At 40.2% G+C, this 24,767-nt stretch overlaps 2 long non-coding RNA genes across 3 annotated transcripts in view; one reads left to right on the top strand and one right to left on the bottom strand.

Annotated features, from left to right (window-relative positions):
- LOC309605137 overlaps positions 1-24,767 on the top strand; it is a 394,782-nt gene that overhangs the window by 61,763 nt on the left and 308,252 nt on the right. Inside the window, exons 5-6 of one of the 2 annotated variants that reach the window (XR_014231243.1) lie at positions 13,947-14,124; positions 22,361-23,677. This is a non-coding gene — a long non-coding RNA (uncharacterized lncRNA). The remainder of the gene's footprint in view (positions 1-13,946; positions 14,125-22,360; positions 23,678-24,767) is intronic. The other variant, XR_014231242.1, reaches the window with a different exon arrangement.
- On the bottom strand, positions 2,022-7,047 carry LOC309605147. Its single transcript, XR_014231254.1, has 2 exons — positions 6,428-7,047; positions 2,022-3,518 (listed from the first exon to the last, which is right to left on the bottom strand). It is a non-coding gene; the product is annotated as an uncharacterized lncRNA (long non-coding RNA).

A 24,767-nucleotide genomic window follows, 5' to 3' on the forward strand; every position in this document is an offset into this window, starting at 1 on the left:
GAATCTATCATGAGAATTTAGTGTATGTCAGGTGCTAGGTTAAACATTTTACATGTATTAATGTTGTAGGTAAATGCAACTTTTATCCCCATTTTGTATCTGAGCAGAAATTAGGTGACCTGCCTAAGGCCTTTGGTAAATGGTAGAGCCAGTTATTTGCTGTATAGATAGAGATAGTACTCCATCTTTTCCTGATGTTTTATTACTATGTTTTACCTACCATTTTGCTTGCAACAATAATTAACATTTGTAAAAGGAATAACATTTTACCCATTCATCAGCTCATTAATGTCAAAAAGACTTTTGTGATGTTGTTATTCTTATTTGACTCATTTTATCAATGAGTTTGACTCCCCACATTCCGTAGGAGGTATGTGGCAGAGCCAATATTGGGTCAGGTGATTTGATTATATATTTCTCCCTACCTGAGGCCGCTGAACGACCTTGCCCAATCTCATTCAAGGTCAGCTTGGGGTTTTCAGGGCCTTTGTAGGGCCAGACCTTTCCCTTCACCTCAGCTACCTAAAGGTCTAAATTATGGCACCAGGGCAGGGGAATGGCCCATATTGGCCCAGGCTTAATCTAAGAGCTGCCTAAAGGAGAGAGTGCACAGATCTTCCTCAAGTTGTACAGGCGGCCATCTGTTTCTGTGGGTTTACAGCCACAGATATGGAGAGCTGACTGTCTTCATGGTAATATGCTATTTTTTTTTAACATATTTATTGGAGTATAATTGCTTTACAATGGTGTGTTAGTTTCTGCTTTATAACAAAGTGAATCAGCTATGCATATCCATATATCCCCATATCTCCTCCCTCTTGCGTCTCCCTCCCTCCCACCCTCCCTATCCCACCCCTCTAGGTGGTTACAAAGCACTGTGCTGCTCTCCATGTGCTATGCGGCTGCTTCCCACTAGCTATCTATTTTAAATCTGGTAGTGTATATATGTCCATGCCACTTTCTCATTTCGTCCCAGCTTACCCTCCCCCCTCCTCGTGTCCTCAAGTCCATTCTCTACGTCTGCGTCTTTATTCCTGTCCTGCCCCTAGGTTCTTCAAAACCAATTTTTTTTTTTTTTTTAGATTCCATATATATGTGTTAGCATATGGTATTTATTTTTCTATTTCTGATTTACTTCACACTGTATGACAGACTCTAGGTCCATCCACCTCACTACAAATAACTCAATTTCGTTTCCTTTTATGGCTAAGAAATATTCCATTGTATATATGTGCCACATCTTCTTTATCCATTCATCTGTCAATGGATACTTAGGTTGCTTCCATGTCCTGGCTATTGTAAATAGAGCTGCAATGAACATTGTGGTACATGACTCTTTTTGAATTATGGTTTTCTCAGGGTATATGCCCAGTAGTGGGATTGCTGGGTCATATGGTAGTTCTATTTTTAGTTTTTTTAAGGAACCTCCATACTGTTCTCCATAGTGGCTGCATCAATTTACATTCCCACCAACAGTGCAAGAGGGTTCCCTTTTCTCCACACCCTCTCCAGCGTTTATTGTTTGTAGATTTTTTGATGATGGCCATTCTGACTGGTGTGAGGTGATACCTCATTGTAGTTTTGATTTGCATTTCTCTAAAGATCAGTGATGTTGAGCATTCTTTCATGTGTTTGTTGGCAGTCTGTATACCTTCTTTGGAGAAATGTCTATTTAGGACTTCTGCCCATTTTTGGATTGGGTTGTTTGTTTTTCTGATATTGAGCTGCATGAACTGCTTATAAATTTTGGAGACTACCCCTTTGTCAGTTGCTACATTTGCAAATATTTTCTCCCATTCTGAGGGTTGTCTTTTTGTCTTGTTTATGGTTTCCTTTGCTGTGCAAAAACTTTTAAGTTTCATTATGTCCCATTTGTTTATTTTTGTTTTTATTTCCATTTCTCTAGGAGGTGGGTCAAAAAGGATCTTGCTGCGATTTATATCATAGAGTGTTCTGCCTGTGTTTTCCTCTAAGAGTTTGATAGTGTCTGGCCTTACATTTAGGTCTTTAATCACTTTGAGTTTATTTCTGTGTATGGTGTTAGGGAGTGTTCTAATTTCATTCTTTTACATGTAGCTGTCCAGTTTTCCCAGCACCACTTATTGAAGAGGCTGTCTTTTCTCCATTGTATATTCTTGCCTCCTTTATCAAAAATTAAGTGGCCATATGTATGTGGGTTTATCTCTGGATTTTCTATCCTGTTCCATTGATCTATATTTCTGTTTTTGTGCCAGTACCGTACTGTCTTGATTACTGTAGCCTTGTAGTATAGTCTGAAGTCAGGGAGCCTGATTCCTCCAACCCTGTTTTACTTTCTCAAGATTGCTTTGGCTATTCGGGGTCTTTTGTGTTTCCATACAAATTGTGAAATTTTTTGTTCTAGTTCTGTTAAAAATGCCACTGGTAGTTTGATAGGGATTGCACTGACTCTGTAGATTGCTTTGGGTAGTATAGTCATTTTCACAATGTTCACCTTTCCAATCCAAGAACATGGTATATCTCTCCATCTGTTGGTATCATCTTTAATTTCTTTCATCAGTGTCTTATAGTTTTCTGCATACAGGTCTTTTGTCTCCTTAGGTAGGTTTATCCCTAGGTATTTTATTCTTTTTGTTGCATTGGTAAATGGGAATGTTTCCATAATTTCTCTTTCAGATTTTTCATCATTGGTGTATAGGAATGCAAGAGATTTCTGTGCATTAATTTTGTATCCTGCTACTTTACCAGATTCATTGATTAGCTCTAGTAGTTTTCTGCTAGCATCTTTAGGATTCTCTGTGTATAGTATCATGTCATCTACAAACAGTGACAGCTTTACTTCTTCTTTTCCAATTTGGATTCCTTTTATTTCTTTTTCTTCTCTGATTGCTCTGGCTAAAACTTCCAAAGCTATGTTGAATAATAGTGGTGAGAGTGGGCAACCTTGTGTTTTTCCTGATCTTAGTGGAAATGGTTTCAGTTTTCCACCATTGAGAACAATGTTGGCTGTGGGTTTGTCAACATATGGCCTTTGTTATGTTGAGGTAAGTTCCCTCTCTGCCTACTTTCTGGAGGATTTTTATCATAAATGGGTGTTGAATTTTGTCAACAACTTTTTCTGCGTCTATTGAGACGATCATATGGTATTTATCCTTCAATTTGTTAATATGGTGTATCACATTGATTGATTTGCATATATTGAAGAATTCTTGCATTCCTGGGATAAACCCCAGTTGATCATGGTGTATGGTCCTTTTAATGTGCCATTGGATTCTGTTTGCTACTATTATGTTGAGGACATTTGCATCTATGTTCATCAGTGATATTGGCCTGTAGTTTTCTTTCCTTGTAACATCTTTGTCTGGTTTTGGTATCAGGGTGATGGTGGCCTCGTAGAATGAGTTTGGGAGTGTTCCTCCCTCTGGTATATTTTGGAAGAGTTTGAGAAGGATAGGTGTTAGCTCTTCTCTAAATGTTTAATAGAATTCACCTGTGAAGCCATCTGGTCCTGAGCTTTTGTTTGTTAGATTTTTTTTTTTCTTTTTTTTACAAGATACAAATTAGGATTTATTATCAATAAAAGGGTCAATTCATGATGTGGATATTATTACAGAATTATAAACATATATACACCAAACATCAGAGCCCCAAAATATATAAAGGAAACACTGACAAAATTTTGAAGGGGAAAATAGACAGTTTTACAATAATAATTGGAGAGTTCAATATTCCACTTTAAATAATGGATAGAAGAACCAGACAGAAAATAAATTAGAAAACAGAGGACTTGAACAACACTATAAACCAACTGGACCTAATAAACATAGACAAAATACTCCATTCAACAACACCAAAATACACATTTTTCTCACGTGCACAGGGAGTATTTTTCAAGACTGACCATAAAACCAAGTACGTCTTGATAAACTTTAAAAGATTTAAATCATCTTTTCCTATCACAAGGAAATGAGACTCGAGATCAATAACAGAAAGAAAATGAAAAAATTAACACATATAAGGAAATTAAACAATACACTCAAACAAAAAAAAAATCAGAAAGTGTGGATCAGAAAGTGTGGATATTACTCCCAATTTTACAGAAATAAAAAAAATTATAAGAGTACTATTAATAACTGTATGTCAATAAACTGGATAACATAAATGAAAGGGACAAATTCCATAAGACAAAAACTTAGGAACAATGAGGAATTAAGAGAATATATACAGTGAAAGGCAAACAGGCCTCTCAGATACTGATAAAGTGATTAAAAAATGGAAATGATCTAAATAATTAATATGGCTGATTTTCAAAAAAATACAAAAATTCCTACCCAGAGAATAAAACATATTTTTCAAATACCTATGAAGCACTTACATAATCAGATCATGTTTTGGCTATAAAGAAAATCAATCAGTACTGAAAAACAGAAATCTACAGATCATATTCTCTGACTACAATGCAGTGAAATTATAAATTAACAACAAAATAATACAATCCATTTGCCCACTTTGACATAAAACAGTATCTCCCCTCAACTCTTCTTATCTGAAAAACTACTCAAATACAAACAAAATGAGTAATATATACAAAAACCTAAGAGATATGACTAAAGTGGTGTTCAGAGAAAAACCTGTGTCTAATTAAGCCTAAAGAAAATAGATCAACCTTCAGAGTGGCTCTTGGAACTGTAAACCGGTATCACTTTTCTTTTTTTTTTTTTTGAGGCAAGGAGTAACGACTTTATTCAAAAAGCCGGCAGACCGAGAAGATGGCGGACAAGGGTCCCCAAAAAACCACATTATTTTGATCTGAATGCCAGTTTCTTTTATAGAACAGAGAGGGGGAGGAGGTGAGCAAGTAAAGTAAAAAGGCCATAAGCCTTGCAAATATCTCCTAGAATGGCCAGCCTCGGGGAGGGGATGTGTTAATTTCCTCTTTTCTGCAGCAACTCACAGGTAGACAGGGTCAGGATGTTTCCCTGAACAAAGGCACTTTGGTTTAACATTCAGACAGAGGGTCAGGGTCCCGAGGCAGGCCATTATGTATGATTATAATAACAAAAGCAACAAAAAGCAAAGGTTAAACTCAAAGAAACAGATCCAACAAGGAGTCCAATTTAGCTCTTCCCTGGTATGTAAACTCAAGGAAGGGGTCACTGGAAGCTCCGACTTCACAGCTGGTGGGTCAGAAAGACCTGGACTTGTGACTGGTGTCTGAAGTGGTGACTGGTGTCTGAAGTGGCAACTGGGGGAAGGGGGCAGTCTTACAGGACTGAGCCTTTAACTTGTAGAATCTGATGCTATCTCTAGGTAGATAGTTTCAGAATTGAGTTGATTGTAGGAAACTCAGATGGTGTCCGAGAATTGCTTGGTGGTGTGTGGACTCCTGCCCCCATGTTACTGAACTCAGGTTTGACTGCTCGCTGCTCAAAAGCTAATACTTTTGAGAGACAAGTACTGGTAGGAATGGAAAGGTTGCTTTATGCAAGAGACTGGCAACTTGTGTCCAAAAACCAACTCCAAAGATTCTGCTCAACCATGAAAGTTTATAAAGGGAGACTCATTAGCGGAGGGGGTCAGGGTCCTTATTATCTTCCACTGTGTGCAGACTTCCTTCTGACTGGTTGGTGGTGAGGTAACAGGGTGACATTCCAGGAATCTTGTGCTCAGCCTGAAGTTACCATCTTCCACCTGGGCGGGAGCCTTAGTTCCACAGAAGAACTCAAAGATATTGCTGTGTATATTCCTTGAGGAGGAACCAGGACCTCGCCCCATCGCTGCACTATTGCTTTTTTTATTTTTTTTTTATTCAAACAGAAAGTCACAAAAATTATAATCATCCTCATCAGTTCACTCAGTCCCATGTAATTAAATTTTTTTTCATCTTGATCTTTTGTTAGCACTTTTCCATAAGAGTTCTGAAAATGCTTATTCATTCAGTTTAGCAGTATAGTCAGTTACCAGAAACATGTACTTGTCAGAGTCTTTTCCATGAATTCCTTGAAGATGAAACCTTTTTATAGGAACATTTTTGCAAAAGCATCAGAGTACACCTGGAACTGTCCACAACCATAAGTGTGAATTCAAACCCTCTCTTCACTGATTTTCTGTATACTTGATTTGGGAGATTTGCAAATCCCACATAGCCTTCAAGGTTCTTAGCTACCATGGTGCTGCTGTTGACGCTCCTCTCCTCAGCAGCACCAGATCTCGCACTGACCGACATCCCCTCCCCACTCCGCGACCAGCCCGGGCGCAGTGCAGCCCACGGATTCTCCAAAGCCGCCTACGCCGATTCTGCGGCGTAGCCGCCCGGCGTCACTGCTTCGCTTACGCAGGCGACAGCAGGCGGACTCCTCCACTGGCTCTCGCCCGACTCCTGCTCCCTCCTCCGCCCCTCCACCCCTCCGCCCCTCAGCCCCTCTCTGTTTGTTAGATTTTTAATCACAGTCTCAATTTCAGTGCTTGTGATTGGTCTGTTTATATTTTCTATTTCTTCCTGGTTCAGTCTCGGAAGGTTGTGCTTTCCTAAGAATTTGTCCATTCTTTCAGGTTGTCCATTTTATTGGCATATAGTTGCTTGTAGTAAGCTCTCATGATCCTTTGTATTTCTGCAGTGTCAGTTGTTACTTCTCCTTTTTCATTTCTAATTCTATTGATTTGAGTCTTCTCCCTTTTTTTCTTGATGAGTCTGCCTAATGGTTTATCAATTTTGTTTATCTTCTCAAAGAACCAGCTTTTAGTGTTATTGATCTTTGCTATTGTTTCCTTCATTTCTTTTTCATTTTTTTCTGATCTGATCTTTATGATTTCTTTCCTTCTGCTAACTTTGGGGTTTTTTTGTTCTTCTTTCTCTAATTGCTTTAGGTGTAAGGTTAGGTTGTTTATTTGAGATGTTTCTTGTTTCTTGAGGTAGGATTGTATTGCTATAAACTTCCCTCTTAGAACTGCTTTTGCTGCATCCCATAGGTTTTGGGTCATCGTGTTTTCAATGTCATTTGTTTCTAGGTATTTTTTGATTTCCTCTTTGATTTCTTCAGTGATCTCTTGGTTATTAAGTAGTGTATTGTTTAGCCTCCATGGTTTTGTAATTTTTACAGATTTTTCCCTGTAATTGATATCTAGTCTCAGAGCATTGTTGTCGGAAAAGATACTTCATACAATTTCAATTTTCTTAAATCTACCAAGGCTTGATTTGTGACCCAAGATATGATGTATCCTGGAGAATGTTCCATGAGCACTTGAGAAGAAAGTGTATTCTGTTGTTTTGGGATGGAATGTCCTATAAATATCAATTAAGTCCATCTTGTTTAATGTATCATTTAAAGCTTGTGTTTCCTTATTTATTTTCATTTTGGATGACCTGTGCATTGGTGAAAGTGGAGTGTTAAAGTCCCCTGCTATGATTGTGTTACTATCGATTTCCCCTTTTATGGCTGCTAGCATTTGCCTTATGTATTGAGGTGCTCCTATGTTGGGTGAACAAATACTTACAATTGCTATATCTTCTTCTTGGATTTATCCCTTGATCATTATGTAGTGTCCTTCTTTGTCTCTTGTAATAGTCTTTCTTTTAAAGTCTACTTTGTCTGATATGAGAATTGCTACTCCATCTTTCTTTTGATTTCCATTATTCATGCAATATCCTTTTCAATCCCCTTACTTTCAATCTTAATGTGTCCGTAGGTGTGAAGTGGGTCTCTTGTAGGCAGCATATATACGGGTCTTGTTTTTGTATCCATTCAGCCAGTCTATGTCTTTTGGTAGGAGCATTTAATCCATTTACATTTAAGGTAATTATTGATATGTATGTTCCTATTACCATTTTCTGAATTGTTTTGGTTTTGTTATTGTAGGTCTTTTCTTTCTCTTGTGTTTCCTGCCTAGAGAAGAAGTTCCTTTAGCATTTGTTGTAAAGCTGGTTTGGTGGTGCTGAATTCTCTTAGCTTTTGCTTGTCTGTAAAGGTTTTAATTTCTCCATCGAGTCTGAATGAGATCCTTGCTGGGTAGAGTAATCTTTGTTGTAGGTTCTTCCCTTTCATCACTTTAAATATGTCCTACCACTCCCTTCTGGCTTGCAGAGTTTCTGCTGAAAGATCCGCTGTTAACCTTATGGGGATTCCTTTGTATGTTATTTGTTGTTTTTCCCTTGCTGCTTTTAATATTATTTCTTTGTATTTAATTTTTGATAGTTTGATTAGTATGTGTCTTGGCGTGTTTCTCCTTGGATTTATCCTGTATGGGACTCTCTGCGCTTCCTGGACTTGATTAACTATTTCCTTTCCCATATTAGGGAAGTTTTCAACTATAATCTCTTCAAATATTTTCTCAGTCCCTTTCTTTTTCTCTTCTTCTGGGACCCCCATATGTTGGTGCATTTAATGTTGTCCCAGAGGTCTCTGAGACTGTCCTCAATTCTTTCCATTCTTTTTTCTTTATTCTGCTCTGTGGTAGTTATTTCCACTATTTTATCTTCCAGGTCACCGATCCGTTCTTCTGCTTCAGTTATTCTGCTATTGATTCCTTCTAGAGAATTTTAAATTTCATTTATTGTGTTGTTCATCATTGTTTGTTTACTCTTTAGTTCTTCTAGGTCCTTGTTAAACGTTTCTTGTATTTTCTCTATTCTATTTCAACAATTTTGGATCATCTTTACTATCATTACTCTGAATTCTTTTTCAGGTAGACTGCCTATTTCCTCTTCATTTGTTTGATCTGGTGGGGTTTGACCTTGCTCCTTCATCTGCTGTGTGTTTCTCTGTCTTCTCATTTTGCTTAACTTACTGTGTATGGGGTCTCCTTTTCACAGGCTGCAGGTTCGTAGTTCCCGTTGTTTTTGGTGTCTGCCCCCAGTGGCTAAGGTTGGTTCAGTGGGATGTGTAGGCTTCCTGGTGGAGGGGACTGGTGCCTGTGTTCTGGTGAATGAGGCTGGATCTTGTCTTTCTGTTGGGCAGGACCACATCCGGTGGTGTGTTTTGGGGTGTCTGGGACCTTATTATGATTTTAGGTAGCCTCTCTGCTAATGGTTGGGGTTGTTTTCCTGTCTTGCTAGTTGTTTGGCATAGGGTGTCCAGCACTGTAGTTTGCTGGTTGTTGAGTGGAGCTGGGTCTTAGCATTGAGATGGAGATCTCTGGGAGAGTTTTCGCTGTTTAATATTACATGTGGCCCGGCAGTCTCTATTGGACCAGTGTCCTGAACTCTGCTCTCCTACCTCAGAGGCAGAGGCCTACTACCCGCTGCAGCACCAAGACCCTGTCAGCCACACAGCCCAGAAGAAAAAGGAGAAAAAAAGAAAAAATCAAGTTATTAAAATAAAATATATTTATTAAAAAAGAAAAAATAAAAACAAAGAAGAGAGCAACCAAAGCAAAGAACAAATCCACCAATGATAACAAGCACTAAAATATATACCAAGAAAAAAAAAAAAAGGACAGACAGAACCCTAGGACAAATGGTAAAAGCAAAGCTATACAGACAAAATCACACAAAGAAGCTTAATCATACACACTCACAAAAAGAGAAAAAGGAAAATAATATATATATCATTGCTGCCAAAGTCCACCACATCAATTATGTGATGATCCGTTGTCAATTCAGGTATTTCAGAGATGCAGGTACATCAAGTTGATTGTGGAGATTTAATCTGCTGCTCTTGAAGCTGCTGGGAGAGATTTCCCTTTCTCTTCTTTGTTCACACAGCTCCTGGGGTTCAGCTTTGGATTTGGCCTCGCCTCTGCGTGTACGGTGGCTGAGGGCATCTGTTTTTTCGCTCAGACAGGATGGGGTTAAAGTAGCAGCTGATTAGGGGGCTCTGGCTCACTCAGGCTGGGGGGAGGGAGGGGTACAGAATGTGGGGTGAGCCTGCGGTGGCAGAGACCAGCGTGACATTGCAACAGCCTGAGATGTGCCGTGTGTTCTCCCGGGGAAGTTGTCCCTAGATCTCAGGAACTTGGCAGTGGTGGGCTGCACAGGCTCACAGGAGGGGAGGTGTGGATAGTGACGTGTGCTTGCACACAGGCTTCTTGGTGGCTGCAGCAGCAGCCTTAGCGTCTCATGCCCGTCTCTGGGGTCCGCACTGATAGCCGCGGTTCGCGCCCATCTCTGGAGCTCGTTTAGGCAGCGCTCTGAATCCCCTCTCCTCGTGCACCCCGAAACACTTGTTCCTTGCCTCTTAGGCAGGTCCAGACTTTTTCCCAGACTCCCTCCCGGCTAGCCGTGGCGCACTAGTCCCTTCAGGCTGTGTTCACGCAGCCAACTCCAGTCCTCCCCCTGGGATCTGACCTCCGAAGCCCGAGCCTCAGCTCCCAGCCCCCGCCCACCCTGGCGGGTGAGCAGACAAACCTCTCGGGCTGGTGAGTGCTGCTCAGCACCGATCCTCTGTGCTGGAATCTCTCCGCTTTGCCCTCTGCACCCCTGTGGCTGCACTCTCCTCCGTGGCTCCAAAGCTTCCCCCACACCACTCCCCGTCTCTGCCAGTGAAGGGGCTTCCTAGTGTGTGGAAACTTTTCCTCCTTCACTGCTCTCTCCCAGAGGTGCAGGTCCTGTCCCTATTCTTTTGTCTCTGTTTTTTCTTTTATCTTTTGCCCTACCCAGGTATGTGGGGAGTTTCTTGCCTTTTGGGAAGTCTGAGGTTTTTGCTAGCATTCAGTAGGTGTTCTGTAGGAGTTGTTCCACATGTAGATGTATTTCTGATGTATTTGTGGGGAGGAAGGCGATCTCAACGTCTCACTCCTCTGCCATCTTGAGGGTCTCTCTGTGGTATTTTATATAAGGGACTGGAGCATCCATGAATTTTGGTATCAGTGGGGTCCTGGAACCAATCCTTTCTAGGGATAATGAGGGGTGCCCTCATTACTTCCAACAGGATTGCTGGGTTTCCCTTCTTATTGGGCCATTATAGGGAGGTCACAGAATGTAAGGAGCCAGGTCAATGTGACCAGTGGCTTTATATGACCAGATCAATAGATCCAGTGGCTTTTACCAGCCCACGTCTTCATATTGGTTCACAGAATGGTTCCTGCTCTTCTCTAAGAATGGAATGAAGGTTCAGTTCCATTTGGACAATACATACTAAGAAAAACTATATTGGGGTAAGGAGTCACCTAACTGAATCCCTGCAGTAAAGGACATATTATAGTTCATTAATCCTTTTAGCGAGTAAATAATAAGCACTTACTATATACCAAATTTTATGTGCATGTTAGAGCTTTAGAAGTATGACAATGAACAAGAATTTTTCCACACCTTTTCAAGATTTTGTCAACCATAAATAAAGAGGTAAAACTGGAGCAAGCTCAAATTACCAGAAATTGAGTTTATTTGAAAATAGCAGAGGAACTGTAATTCAGGAAACGTGTGCTGCAGCAAGTTACAGGTGAGTCCATGAGGCTGCAGGCTGCATTTATGGGCAATAGTGTGAAGAGGGAGAAGTCCAGCCAGAGTCCAGGCAGTAAGTTCACTGGCTTGAGGGTGGGACAGATTCTTAGCAAATGATCATTGATCAGGAGATGTCTTGGTTTTCAGTAAATCAGACATATAGAGAAATCAGTCTCAGCTCTTAAGTTCCATTCTTCTGAGAGCACATGTATGAGATTCTCCATTTCATATCATCTGGTTCCATTTTGGATTGAAATTCTTTCACAATTTCATAATCATATGAGAGATATGCAAAAAGGCAGTTATTATGCTGTGTGCTGGTCACTCACAATGACGAAAGCAGGGGTCTGTGCAATCAGAAGAGGATCATTTATACTGTAGGGAGTTGGATAAAGAAGAAGGTGGTGATGGAAAGGAGGAACATAATGGAAGGAGTGAGATACAGGGGAGAGTATTCTGGTGAAAGGAATGGCGTGCCTGTAGGACAGAGAGAAACAAGAACACAGCGGGGTTGGAGAGGTGGTGGGTGCGAGTTCGGCACTCCTGGAATGCACTTGTACAGCAGCACTGGAATGCATTCCGCCTCTGGAATTAGGGCAACTGCTGGTCTTACACTGCTTCTCAGTGTACTCACCTAACATGTTAAAAATAATTTATGTTCAAAGTGCCTACCAAGTATCTTGCTTCAGAAATAAATGGGTGGAGAAAAGTGTTCTGGTTACTATGCTATATAAGAAACCACCCCAAAGGTAGTGGCTTAAAATGACAATTATTTTATTTTGTTTACAGATTGTGTAGGTCAGGAGCTCATACAGGAGTGATGAGGAAGCCTGTCACACATCTGTGGCCTAAGGCTATCTCCTATTGAGTGTAGAATCTGTCTTGTGGTGGACCACTTGATCTGTGTAGGGTGCGTGGGGCAAGCCAGGGGCAAGAGTCTTCTTGGAGGCAGACTTCCTCCTCTGGTTACCTTGGTCCAGCCCATTCAACTGGGCCTCACATGACCTTCCAGTTGCACAACCCCTGTTTAGCACCAAGTGTCTTGTCTGGGCCTTTATTCTCACTCTAAACCAGATTTTATGAATGTACTTTTGTGAATGGACTGATCTCCTGAGGCCACAGTGACCCCTCTTAACTACCTTTCTATCCTGTTTGCTCTCATCCTCTTTCCTTCAGCTCAGAACTAAGAGGGAGTTGAGATGCCCTGATACTTTCACAGGAAGTAGAGTCTGTATCCCTGTTAGATTCCTGAGAGTTCTCAAACTTCTCAGTTTTTTTCTTCTCTTCTACCACCCCAGCATAATTTGAAGAAGCTTATCAAGGGTGAGAGTAGAACCATGTCTTATAAGTTTCTTTTTAAATTTTTACTTAAAAATGATTTACTTAATTTTTGAATATGCAATGCATTCACATAGATCAGAATTCTAAGATGAAAGTAAATAAATAATTAGGATACCTTCCACATTGTCATGTGCCTCATAAATCTCTCCAATTTTTCTAGTACAGGATCTCAAAATAGTCACTGAATTGTAACAGTCAAGTTCCTAGCAAAGTACACTTAGCACATGGGATGGATTTACTGTAAAGATAATGAACCTAAAACATCAGGGCCCCTCTCTTGCTTGAGCCCTGTGTTAGCCTGTTCAGGCTGCTATAACAAACTACCCTAGACTGGGTGACTTATAAACAACAGAATGTCTCATAGTTCTGTACGCTAAAAGGTCTGAGATTAAGGTGCTAGCAGGTTTGATGTCTGCTAAGATCCTGCCTCCTGGTTCACAGCTGTCTTTTCACTGTGTCCTTACATGTGGCAGGGGGAAGGGAACTCTCTGGGGTCTCTTTTATAAAGGCACTAGTCCCATTCATGCAGGCTCCACCTTAATGACCTAATTACCTTCCAAAAGCACCACCTCTTAACACAATTATATTGGGAGTTAGGATTTAACATATGAATTTTGGGGAGACATAAACATTCAGTCTATAGCAGGCCCATTCCAGGTCATCTTCTAGGAACACTATTAATATGTTGATATGCCTTGTAAAATTTGCAGTCATAATACATTTTAACCACATCAGTTAAGTCGATTGTGTCTTTTAACTCCAGAACCTGCAGGGCCAGAATTATTGTGATATAAAAGTGCTCCATATATGGCACAAGGAATTGGACATATATATGGGGGGGGGAACCATTATAGTGGTGGAAGAGACAGCCTATTAATAAGAATATTATGTTATTTTTCTGGATTTTGTGATGGTTATAGTATCTGTCAGCCCTTTTATATTTGTAATTTTCCCCATTACTTTTGCCATTTTGTAAACACTTTGTTACCCATTTTTTATTTGTTATCTTGTGTCCTTTTAGGTGTTCCAAATTATAAGAACTTTTGGTCCCACAGAATACTGATCCTCTCCTATATAAATAGCAGGCAGGTGTCTCACTACTTTGCTTTAGTTGTGGTTTGCCCATCTGTCCAGGGTGAATGACCCAAACAATAGAAGGACAGTTTGTGTTTCTCACTGTAAAGTCTTGGCACTTTCTTGGCTCTTGTCCAACTCACCAGATCACAATCTCCATCATTACTGTTAACAGCAACAGATTAAAATGCAACCATTAAACGTCATCTTGGAGAGACCTTCAAGATGGTGGAGGAGTAAGATGTGGAGATCAACTTCCTCCCCACAAATACATCAGAAATATATCTACATGTGGAACAAATTCTACGGAACACCTACTGAATGCTGGCAGAAGACCTCAGACTTCCCAAAAGGCAAGAAACTCCCCACGTACATGCGTAGGGCAAGAGAAAAAAGAAAAAACAGAGACAAAAGAATAGGGACAGGACCTGCACCTCTGGGAGGGAGCTGTGGAGGAGGAAAAGCTTCCACACACTAGGAAGACCTTTCACTGGCAGAGCTGGGGGGTGGTGGGGGAGAAGCTTCAGCGCCACAGAGAAGAGCGCAGAAACAGGGGTACAGAGGGCAAAGCAGAGAGATTCCAGCACAGAGGATCTCTGCCGACCAGTGCACACCAGCTGAGAGGCTTGTCTGCTCACCCGTCGGGGCAGGCGGGGGCTGGGAACTGAGGCTCGGGTTTCGGAGGCCAGACCCCAGGGAGAGGACTGGAGTTGGCTGCGTGAAAACAGCCTGAAACCTGAAGGGGGCTAGTGTGCCACAGATAGCCGGGAGGGAGTCCGGGAAAAAGTCTGGACCTGCCTAAGAGGCAAGAGACCACTGTTTCAGGGGGCGCGAGGAGAGGGGTTTCAGAGCACCGCCTAAATGAGCTCCAGAGATGGGCGTGAGCCACGGCTATCAGCGCAGACACCAGAGACGGACATGAAACGCTAAGGCTGAGGCTGCAGCCACCAAGAAGCCTGTGTGCAAGCACAGGTCACTCTCCACACCTCCCCTCCTGGGAGCCTGTGCAGCCCGCCACTGCCACGGTCCCGTGATCCAGGGACAACTTCCCCGGGAGAACGCACTGCGCACCTCAGGCTGCTGCTACGTCACGCCGGCCTCTGCAGCTGCAGGCTTGCCCTGCATCCTGTACCCCTCCCTCCCGCTGGCCTGAGTGAGCCAGAGCCCCCTAATCAGCTGCTACTTTAACCCCGTCCTGTCTGAGCAAAGAACAGACCCCCTCAGGCGACCTACATGCAGAGGTGGGGCCAAATCCAAAGCCGAACTCTAGGAGCTGTGTGAATAAAGAAGAGAAAGGGAAATCTCTCCCAGCAGCCTCAGGAGCAGCGGATTAAATCTCCACAATCAACTTGATGTACCCTGCATCTGTGGAATACCTGAATAGACAACGAATCACCCCAAAATTGAGGCACTGGACTTTGGGAGCAACTGTAGACTTGGGGTTTGCTTTCTGCATCTAATTTATTTCTGGTTTTATATTTATCTTAGTTTAGTATTTAGAGTTTATTATCATTGGTAGATTTGTTTATTGATTTGGTTGCTCTCTTCCTTTTTAAAAATATATATATATATTTTTTTCCTTTTTCTCTTTTTGAGAGTGTGTATGTGTATGCTTCTTTGTGTGATTTTGTCTGTATAGCTTTGCTTTTACCATTTGTCATAGGGTTCTCTCTGTCCATTTTTTTTTTTTTTTTTTTTTTTGGATAGTTTTTAGCACTTGTTATCATTGGTGGATTTGTTTTTTGGTTTTGTTGCTCTTTCTTTCTTTCTTTTTTATTACTTTTAATTTTTTTTTATTTTTAATAATTTTTAAATTTTTTTGTTTTAATAACTATTTTACTTTATTTTATTTTTTGTTTTTTTTCTCTCTTTCTTTCTTTTCTTCTCCCTTTTCTTCTGAGTCATGTGGCTGACAGGGTCTTGGTGCTCCAGGCAGGTGTCAGGCCTGTGCCTCTGAGGTGGGAGAGCACAGTTCAGGACATTGGTCCACAAGAGACCTCCCAGCTCCATGTAATATTAAATGGTGAAAGCTCCCCTGGAGATCTCCATCTCAGCTCTAAGATCCAACTCCACTCAACGACCAGCAAGATACAGTGCTGGACACCCTATGCCAAACAACTAGCAAGACAGGAACACAACCCCACCCATTAGCAGAGAGGCTGCCTAGAATCATAATAAGATCACACTCACACCAAAACACACCACCGGACGTGGTCCTGCCCATCAGAAAGACAAGATCCAGTCTCAACCACCAGAACACAGGCACCACTCCCCTCCACCAGGAAGCCTACACAACCCACTGAACCAACCTTAGCCACTGGGGGCAGACACCAAAAACAATGGGAACTATGAATCTGCACCCTGCAAAAAGGAGACCCCAAACACAGTAAGTTAAGCAAAATGAGAAGACAGAGAAACACACAGCAGATAAAGGAGCAAGGTCAAATCCCACCAGACCAAACAAATGAAGAGGAAATAGGCAGTCTACCTGAAAAAGAATTCAGATTAATGATAGTAAAGATGATCCAAAATCTTGGAAATAGAATGGAGAAAATATAAGAAATGTTTAACAAGGACCTAGAAGAACTAAAGAGCAAACAAACAATGATGAACAACACAATAAATGAAATTAAAAATTCTCTAGAGGGGATCAATAGCAGAATAACTGAGGCAGAAGAATGGATAAGTGACCTGGAAGATAAAATAGGGGAAATACGTACCGCAGAGCAGAATAAAGAAAAAAGAATGGAAAGAATTGAGGACAGTCTCAGAGACCTCTGGGTCAACATTAAACGCACCAACGTTCAAATTAAAGGATTCCCAGAAGAAGAAGTGAAAAAGAAAGCGAATGAGAAAATATTTGAAGTGCTTATACTTGAAAACGTCCCTAATATGGGAAAGGAAATAGTCATTCCAGTTCAGGAAGAGCAGAGAGTCCCATGTAGAATACATCCAAGGAAAAACATGCCAAGACACATATAATCAAACTATCAAAAATGAAATACAAAGAAAAAATATTAATAGCAGCAAGGGAAAAACAACAAATAACATACAAGGGAATCCCCATAAGGTTAACAGCGGATCTTTCAGCAGAAACTCTGCAAGCCAGAAGGGAGTGGCAGGACATATTTAAAGTGATGAAAGGGAAAAACCTACAACCAAGATTACTCTACCCAGTAAGGACCTCATTCAGATTCGACAGAGAACTTAAAACTTTACAGACAAGCAAAAGCTAAGAGAATTCAGCACCACGAAACCAACTTTACAACAAATGCTGAAGGAACTTCTCTAAGCAGGAAACACAAGAGGAGGAAAAGACCTACAATAACAAACCCAAAACAATTAAGAAAATGGTAACAGGAACATACATATCAATAATTACCTTAAATGTAAATGGATTAAGTGCTCCTACCAAAGGACATAGACTGGCTGAATGGATACAAAAAACAAGACCTGTATATATGCTGTCTACAAGAGACCCACTTCAGACCTAGGGACACATATAGACTGAAAGTAAGGGGAAGGAAAAAGATATTCCATGCAAATGGAAATCAAAAGAAAGCTGGAGTAGCAATTCTCATATCAGACAAAATATTCATTAAAAGAAAGATTATTACAAGAGACAAAGAAGGACAGTACATAATGATCAAGGGATCAATCCAAGAAGATATAACAATTGTAAATATTTATGCACCTAACATAGGAGCACCTCAATACATAACACAAATGCTAGCAGCCATAAAAGGGAAAAACAACAGTAACACAATCAAAGTAGGGGACTTTCACCAGTGGACAGACCATCCAAAATGAAAATAAGCAAGGAAACAAAAGCTTTAAATGATACATTAAACAAGACGGACTTAATTGATATTTATAGGACATTTCATCCAAAAACAACAGAATACACTTTCTTCTCAAGTGCTCATGGAACATTCTCCAGGATACATCATACCGTGGGTCACAAATCAAGCCTTGGTAAATTTAAAAAATTTGAAATTTTATCAAGTATCTTTTCTGACCACAACGCTATGAGACTAGATTTCAGTTACAGGGGAAAATCTGTAAAAAATACAAATACATGGAGGCTAAACAATACACTACTTAGTAACCATGAGATCACTGAAGAATTCAAAGAGGAAATAAAAAAATACCTAGAAACAAATGACAATGAAAACACAATGACCCAAACCTATGGGATGCAGGAAAAGCAGTTCTAAGAGGGAAGTTTATAGCAATACAATCCTACCTCAAGAAACAATAAACATCTCAAATAAATAACATAACCTTACATCTAAAGCAATTAGAGAAAGAAGAACAAAAAAACCCCGAAAGTTAGCAGAAGGAAAGAAATCATAAAGATCAGATCAGAAATAAATGAAAAAGAAATGAAGGAAACAATAGCAAAGATCAGTAAAACTAAAAGCTGGTTTTTTGAGAAGATAAACAAAATTGATAAACCATTAGGCAGACTCATCAAGAAAAAAATGGAGACGACTCAAATCAATAGAATTAGAAATGAAAAAGGAGAAGTAACAACTGAAACTGCAGAAATACAAAGGCTCATGAGAGATTACTACACGCAACTATATGCCAATAAAATGGACACCTGGAAGAAATGGACAAATTCTTAGAAAAGCACAACCTTCTGAGACTGAACTAGGAAGAAATAGAAAATACAGAGACCAATCAGAAGCACTGAAATTGAGACTGTGATTAAAAATCTTCCAACAAACAAAAGCCCAGGAACAGATGGCTTCACAGGTGAATTCTATCAAACATTTAGAGAAGAGCTAACACTCATCCTTCTCAAACTCTTCCAAAGTATAGCAGAGGGAGGAACACTGCCAAACTCATTCTACCAGGCCACCATCACCCTGATACCAAAAGCAGAGAAAGATGTCACAAAGAAAGAAAACTACAGGCCAATATCACTGATGAACATAGATGCAAATATCCTCAACATAATAGTAGCAAAAAGAATCCAACAGTGCATTAAAAGGATCATACATCATGATCAACTGGGGTCTATCCCAGGAATGCAAGGATTCTTCAATATATGCACATCAATCCATGTGATAAACCATATTAACAAGTTGAAGGAGAAAAACCGTATGATCCTCTCAATAGATGCAGAAAAAGCTTTTGACAAAATTTAACGTGCATTTATGATAAAAACCCTCCAGAAAGTAGGCATAGAGGGAACTTACCTCAACATAATAAAGGCCATATATAACAAACCCACAGCCAACATTGTTCTCAATGGTGAAAAATTGAAGCCATTTCCTCTAAAATCAGGAACAAGGCAAGGTTGTCCACTCTCACCACTATTATTCAACATAGCTTTGGAAGTTTTAGCCAAAGCAATCAGAGAAGAAAAAGAAATAAAAGGAATCCAAATCGGAAAAGAAGAAGTAAAGCTGTCACTGTTTGCATATGCCATGATACTATACATAGAGAATCCTAAAGATGCTACCAGAAAACTACTAGAGCTAATCAATGAATTTGGTAAAGTAGCAGGATACAAAATTAATGCACAGAAATCTCTTGTATTCCTATACACTAATGATGAAAAATCTGAAAGAGAAATTAAGGAAACACTCCCATTTACCATTGCAATAAAAAGAATAAAATACCTAGGAATAAACATACCTAAGGAGAAAAAAGACCTGTATGCACAAAACTGTAAGACACTGATGAAAGAAATTAAAGATGATACAGACAGATGGAGAGATATACCATGTTGTTGGATTGGAGGAATCAACATTGTGAAAATGACTCTACTACCCAAAGCAATCTACAGATTCAATGCAATCCCTATCAAACTACCAATGGCATTTTTAACAGAACTAGAACAAAAATTTTCACAATTTGTATGGAAACACAAAAGACCCAGAATAGCCAAAGCAATCTTGAGAAAGTAAAACAGAGCTGGAGGAATCAGGCTCCCTGACTTCAGACTATACTACAAGGCTACAGTAATCAAGACATTATGGTACTGGCACAAAAACAGAAATATAGATCAATGGAACAGGATAGAAAGTCCAGAGATAAACCCACGTACATATGGTCACTTTATTTTTGATAAAGGAGGCAAGAATATACAATGGAGAAAAGACAGCCACTTCAATAAGTGGTGCTGGGAAAACGGGACAGCTACATGTAAAAGAACGAAATTAGAACACTTCCTAACACCATACACAAAAATAAACTCAGAATGGATTAGAGACCTAAATGTAAGGCCAGACACTATAAAACTCTTAGAGGAAAACTTAGGCAGAACACTCTATGACATAAATCACAGCAAGATCCCTTTTGACCCACCTCCTAGAGAAATGGAAATAAAAACAAAAATAAACAACTGGGTCCTAATGAAACTTAAAAGCTTTTGCACAGCAAAGGAAACCATAAACAAGACCAAAAGACAACTCTCAGAATGGGAGAAATTATTTGCAAATGAAGCAACTGACAAAGGATTAATCTCCAAAATTTACAAGCAGCTCATGCAGCTAAATATCAAAAAAACAAACAACCAAATCCAAAAATGGGCAGAAGACCTAAATAGACATTTCTCCAAAGAAGATATACAGACAGCCAACAAACACAAGAAAGAATGCTCAACATCAGTAATCATTAGAGAAATGCAAATCAAAACTACAATGAGGTATCACCTCACACTGGTCAGAATGGCCATCATCCAAAAATCTACAAACAATAAATGCTGGAGAGGGTGTGGAGAAAAGGGAACCCTCTTGCACTGATGCTTGGAATGAAAATTGATACAGCCATTGTGGAGAACAGTATGGAGTTTCCTTAAAAAACTAAAAATAGAACTACCATATGACCCAGCAATCCCACTCCTGGGCATATACCCTGAGAAAACCATAATTCAAAAAGAGTCATGTACCACAATGTTCATTGCAGCTCTATTTACAATAGCCAGGACATGGAAGCAACCTAAGTGTCCATTGACCGATGAATGGATAAAGAAGATGTGGTACATTTATACAATGGAATATTACTCAGCCATAAAAGGAAACGAAATTGAGTTATTTTTAATGATGTGGATGGACCTAGAGTCTGTCATACAGAGTGATGTAATTCAGAAATAGAAAAACAAATACCGTATGCTAACACATATATATGGAATCTAAAAAAAACAAAATGGTCTTGAAGAACCTAGGGGCAGGACAGGAATAAAGACATAGACGTAGAGAATGGACTTAAGGACACGAGTCGGGGAGGCTAACCTGGGACGAAATGAGGGAGTGGCATGGACATATATACAGTACCAGATGTAAAATAGACAGCTAGTGGGAAGCAGCCGCCTAGCACAGGGAGATCAATTTGGTGCTTGTGACCATTAGAGGGGTGGGATAGGGAGGGTGGGAGGGAGACGCAAGAGGGAGGGGATATCGGTATATATGTATGCATATAGCTGATTCACTTTGTTATAAAGCAGAAACTAACACACCATTGTAAAGCAATTATACTCCAATAAAGATGTTAAAAAAAAAAAAGGTCATCTTGGCTATGCCAGTGCCTGAGTTAATGAGCTGAGAGAAGGAAAGGACAAAAAGGAGAAACCTAAAGGCAATATGAGTTGGGGGTGAGACAGCTTCTCCTTTTCAGCACTTTCTCTGAAAACTTCCATAGTTTTATTTCCCATTTGCTCAGCCATGTGTGCTCACTCTCTCCATTACCTTGAGAGGTGACTGTTAGACATGCACAAGAGAAGAACATGAAGGCCTCCAGATAAAGTAGACACTGACAGGACACACAGAGTCCAAGTCATTTGTTTTCTTTGACAGGGCTTTACCAGGCTGGATGGAAGAAGAAAAGACCATCAGAAAAGCAAATGGCTCAAGTGGAGTTATAAATCCACTTTGTACTCTTCAGAGCATTTATTCAACTGAAGACATATCCAATTAAGGACCTTATAGCTTTTTCTTTCCTTTTTGCTTACATGGAGAAATAATAGTTAATATAGTTAACTATCCCAAGGCAGAAGAGTATTGTTAAAAAAGAATACAATGTTATTGATTTCTCAAGACACCATCAGATATTTTAAGATTTGGATTTAATAAAACATAATATGATTTCTTTTATGGGATTTTTATGTTTTACCAATCTTTATCACCCTTGTGTGTTTCATATTTCAAAGTGAGAGTATCCCACTAAGATCAACTGAACAGATCCTGATCCAAGTTACAAAAACCCATGGCTTATTCATGGGTTTCATGGGAACATTGTCATTCATGGGAACATTGTCATTTTCACCCAGTTATCTCTTTCTGTAGGCAGATAGCGTAGGGGGGTCCTTGGAGAAAGAGAACCAAGCATGGCTTTCTTGACATAAGAGAAGCCATTTTAGGCCTAAGCCATTTTGTGATCTAAGCCTGGCCATAATGCTTGACGTTGAACAGGTCTCAGTAATAAATGATCTTAAGGGGACAAAAGAATGCAGAAACAAAGGACGGTTATCAGGCGAGAGAAATAACAATAGCAAAGATAATTTATCAGTTGTAAAGACTCCCAGTTCTCTTTCAATGGTAAAAACTAACCTAAAGCTCTGTCTTGGCTGTTTTGCAGAATTTAAATCTCAACAACCAGATCAACTGGAATCTAAGGGATGATGACGGTGACCTTTTCTGACCCTCATGACTTCAATCAACTAAAGCTTGGACTCTATCATCCAAGCCCCTTCATGTATATGCATGTACCAATAGCTTAAACTTCCCCAGTTTCGCTGTTCAGAGAGACACTTCTTTGGGAAAAACCCCTGGTATTCTCCTTACTTGCAGCAAGTAATAAGTCCTTCTCCAGCAATCTGGCTTGGTTGTGTCTTTTGGCGACACCACCAAGAGGCTAACCCAGTTTTCAGGTAACATTTCTACATGATTGAGCCTAATTTATACCTATTCATATTTTTCTATATACACAGCATTTATTATATATACATAGTAAAATGTGATACATTGTATAAGAGGAAAGATTGGAGTAGCAAGGATTCCTAAGCTGGTTTGGGGAGAGGGTGAAGAAAACTTAGGAAGTCATCTGAGCTGGACTTTAAAGCTATTTAAAGAAGGACCATGTCTGTTCTCCACTCTCTATGCATAGGAATTATTCTGGTACTGCAAAAGGATGTGGAAATGGAAAAAAGAAATTGTTTGGAGTAGAAATAATAGATAGACATCTTTAAAGGAGGAGGAAGGACAGTTTAACATTTACTTTTTTTGAGGCCCTAAAATGTGCTAAAAATGCTCTGTGAGTAGGATTGAAGATAAATTTGAGGAATGGTGGTTAGTTGGTAAGTACGTCCACACCTGGCGCTTCACAGTTTTCAGTTACATTCAAAAAGAGGTCATTTACTTGGAAAGAACCAGATAGCTGGCAACATAATTGGGCTACAGCTGAAGCCCTTAAACCTCTAAACTACAATTTGTAGGAGGAAATAAATTCCCTTTGTTACTTAAGCCAGTTTCTGTTATTTGCCACTGAAAGCAGCTGAGCTTTATGTCAGATAAGATAAAGGTTAGAAGCAGAAGAAGTGACAAAGTCTCCCTGTTCTGCTCTAATGTGGTCTAAAGGGCAATAGTAGCACCACCCTGGAACCTGTTAGAAAAAGCAAATTCTTGGGCCTCATTCCAGACCTACTAAATCTCTGGGGTGCCCCCAGGGATCCTTAACAAGCTTTCCAGGTGATTTTTCAGCATGCTGAAATTTGAGAACCACTGCAGTCAGCGCCTTATTTGCATTTCTAACAAGCCACAGGTGTAGCTGATGGCCTTGGAAAGCAGACCAGCTTTTGAGTAGCAACTCTGAAATACTCTGTTCCCTGAGCGGACGTTGAGACAAACACTTCAGAGCTTTGAGGGATGCCTGCGAAGTTTTTTCTCCTCATCAGAGGTAAGTTCTAACTAATTGTGAACTAATTCAAGCTGGTTTCTTTCCAAAAGAAGAGGTGAAGCAGTTGGGAGAATATTTCTTCTCTGTATCGGCAGACCGGTGATAAAGAAAAATGTATCCTTTTGTTAGCGAAAGTGGGGTCCGGTCTGCTCGCTGCTCTAAAGCCAATGAAGAGGCAAGGGGCGGGGACATGTCCGAAGGCCAACTCCTGCCCTGACGGCCAGTGGGCAACAGCTTTTAAAGGGGAGTTTAGAGGTGTATAGGTGGAGGGAGGGGGTACATGCAGAAACAGCACGCTCAGCTCCGACAGTCATCTTGAAATTGCTCACGCAGTGGTCTGATCAGCGTCATCTTGATTGTTTTAAGTACAGTTAATCTTCAGTTCCAGGGTCAGTTTATTTCCATTTTTTGAGGCCAGTTCTCGGAATTGTGGCAGCTTATGTCATGGCTACAGTGTGGGCATCATGTAGTTAACTTCTTCCACCTGGTGGGGTTTTCAGTATCTACAAAACAGCTCACAGGATATGGCTCAGAATATTACCTATAACCTGTGAGGAGGAACTAAAGGTCCTTGACTTTGCTTAACGACCAAACTATTATTATTTTGTCTTGTTTGACTGCTTTCCTTTGCTTTTTGCATTTTCTCACCTCTCTGATTAAACTTTTTTTTTGGCTCAAGTTTTTCTACAGACAAAAGGCAGGCTGAGGACATGGTAGGGGGTGGGGAGGACCATAGCGTCCTGCTTTGTTTCCCTGTAGTTTCTTTGGCTATTAGCAGCAGTGTGGGTCTCTAATGATTTTAAATTAGGAAAGGGTATTGAGTGGAAGGATTCTGAATAGTTCACAGATAGAGGAATCAGTTCAGCTTGTAACAGCAGCAATGTATGACACTCCTCTTTTTAGTGCTGCTACTGGATAAATCAATTACAACTATCTTGTGCTCTTGTGTGTCTTCACACAAGTGTGTAAGTGTGTCATTGCCAGTAGAAAAAGACAGATTGGCCTAGCTTTGGGCCCCATGATCACCCATGTGTTCGGGAGAGCAGGGAACTACGTGAACGTCAGACTTGTAAAAATCACATAGATGAAG

Source organism: Balaenoptera borealis, assembly GCF_965194805.1.
Source record: "Balaenoptera borealis genome assembly, chromosome: 11".
NCBI classification, from domain to species: Eukaryota; Metazoa; Chordata; class Mammalia; order Artiodactyla; family Balaenopteridae; genus Balaenoptera; species Balaenoptera borealis.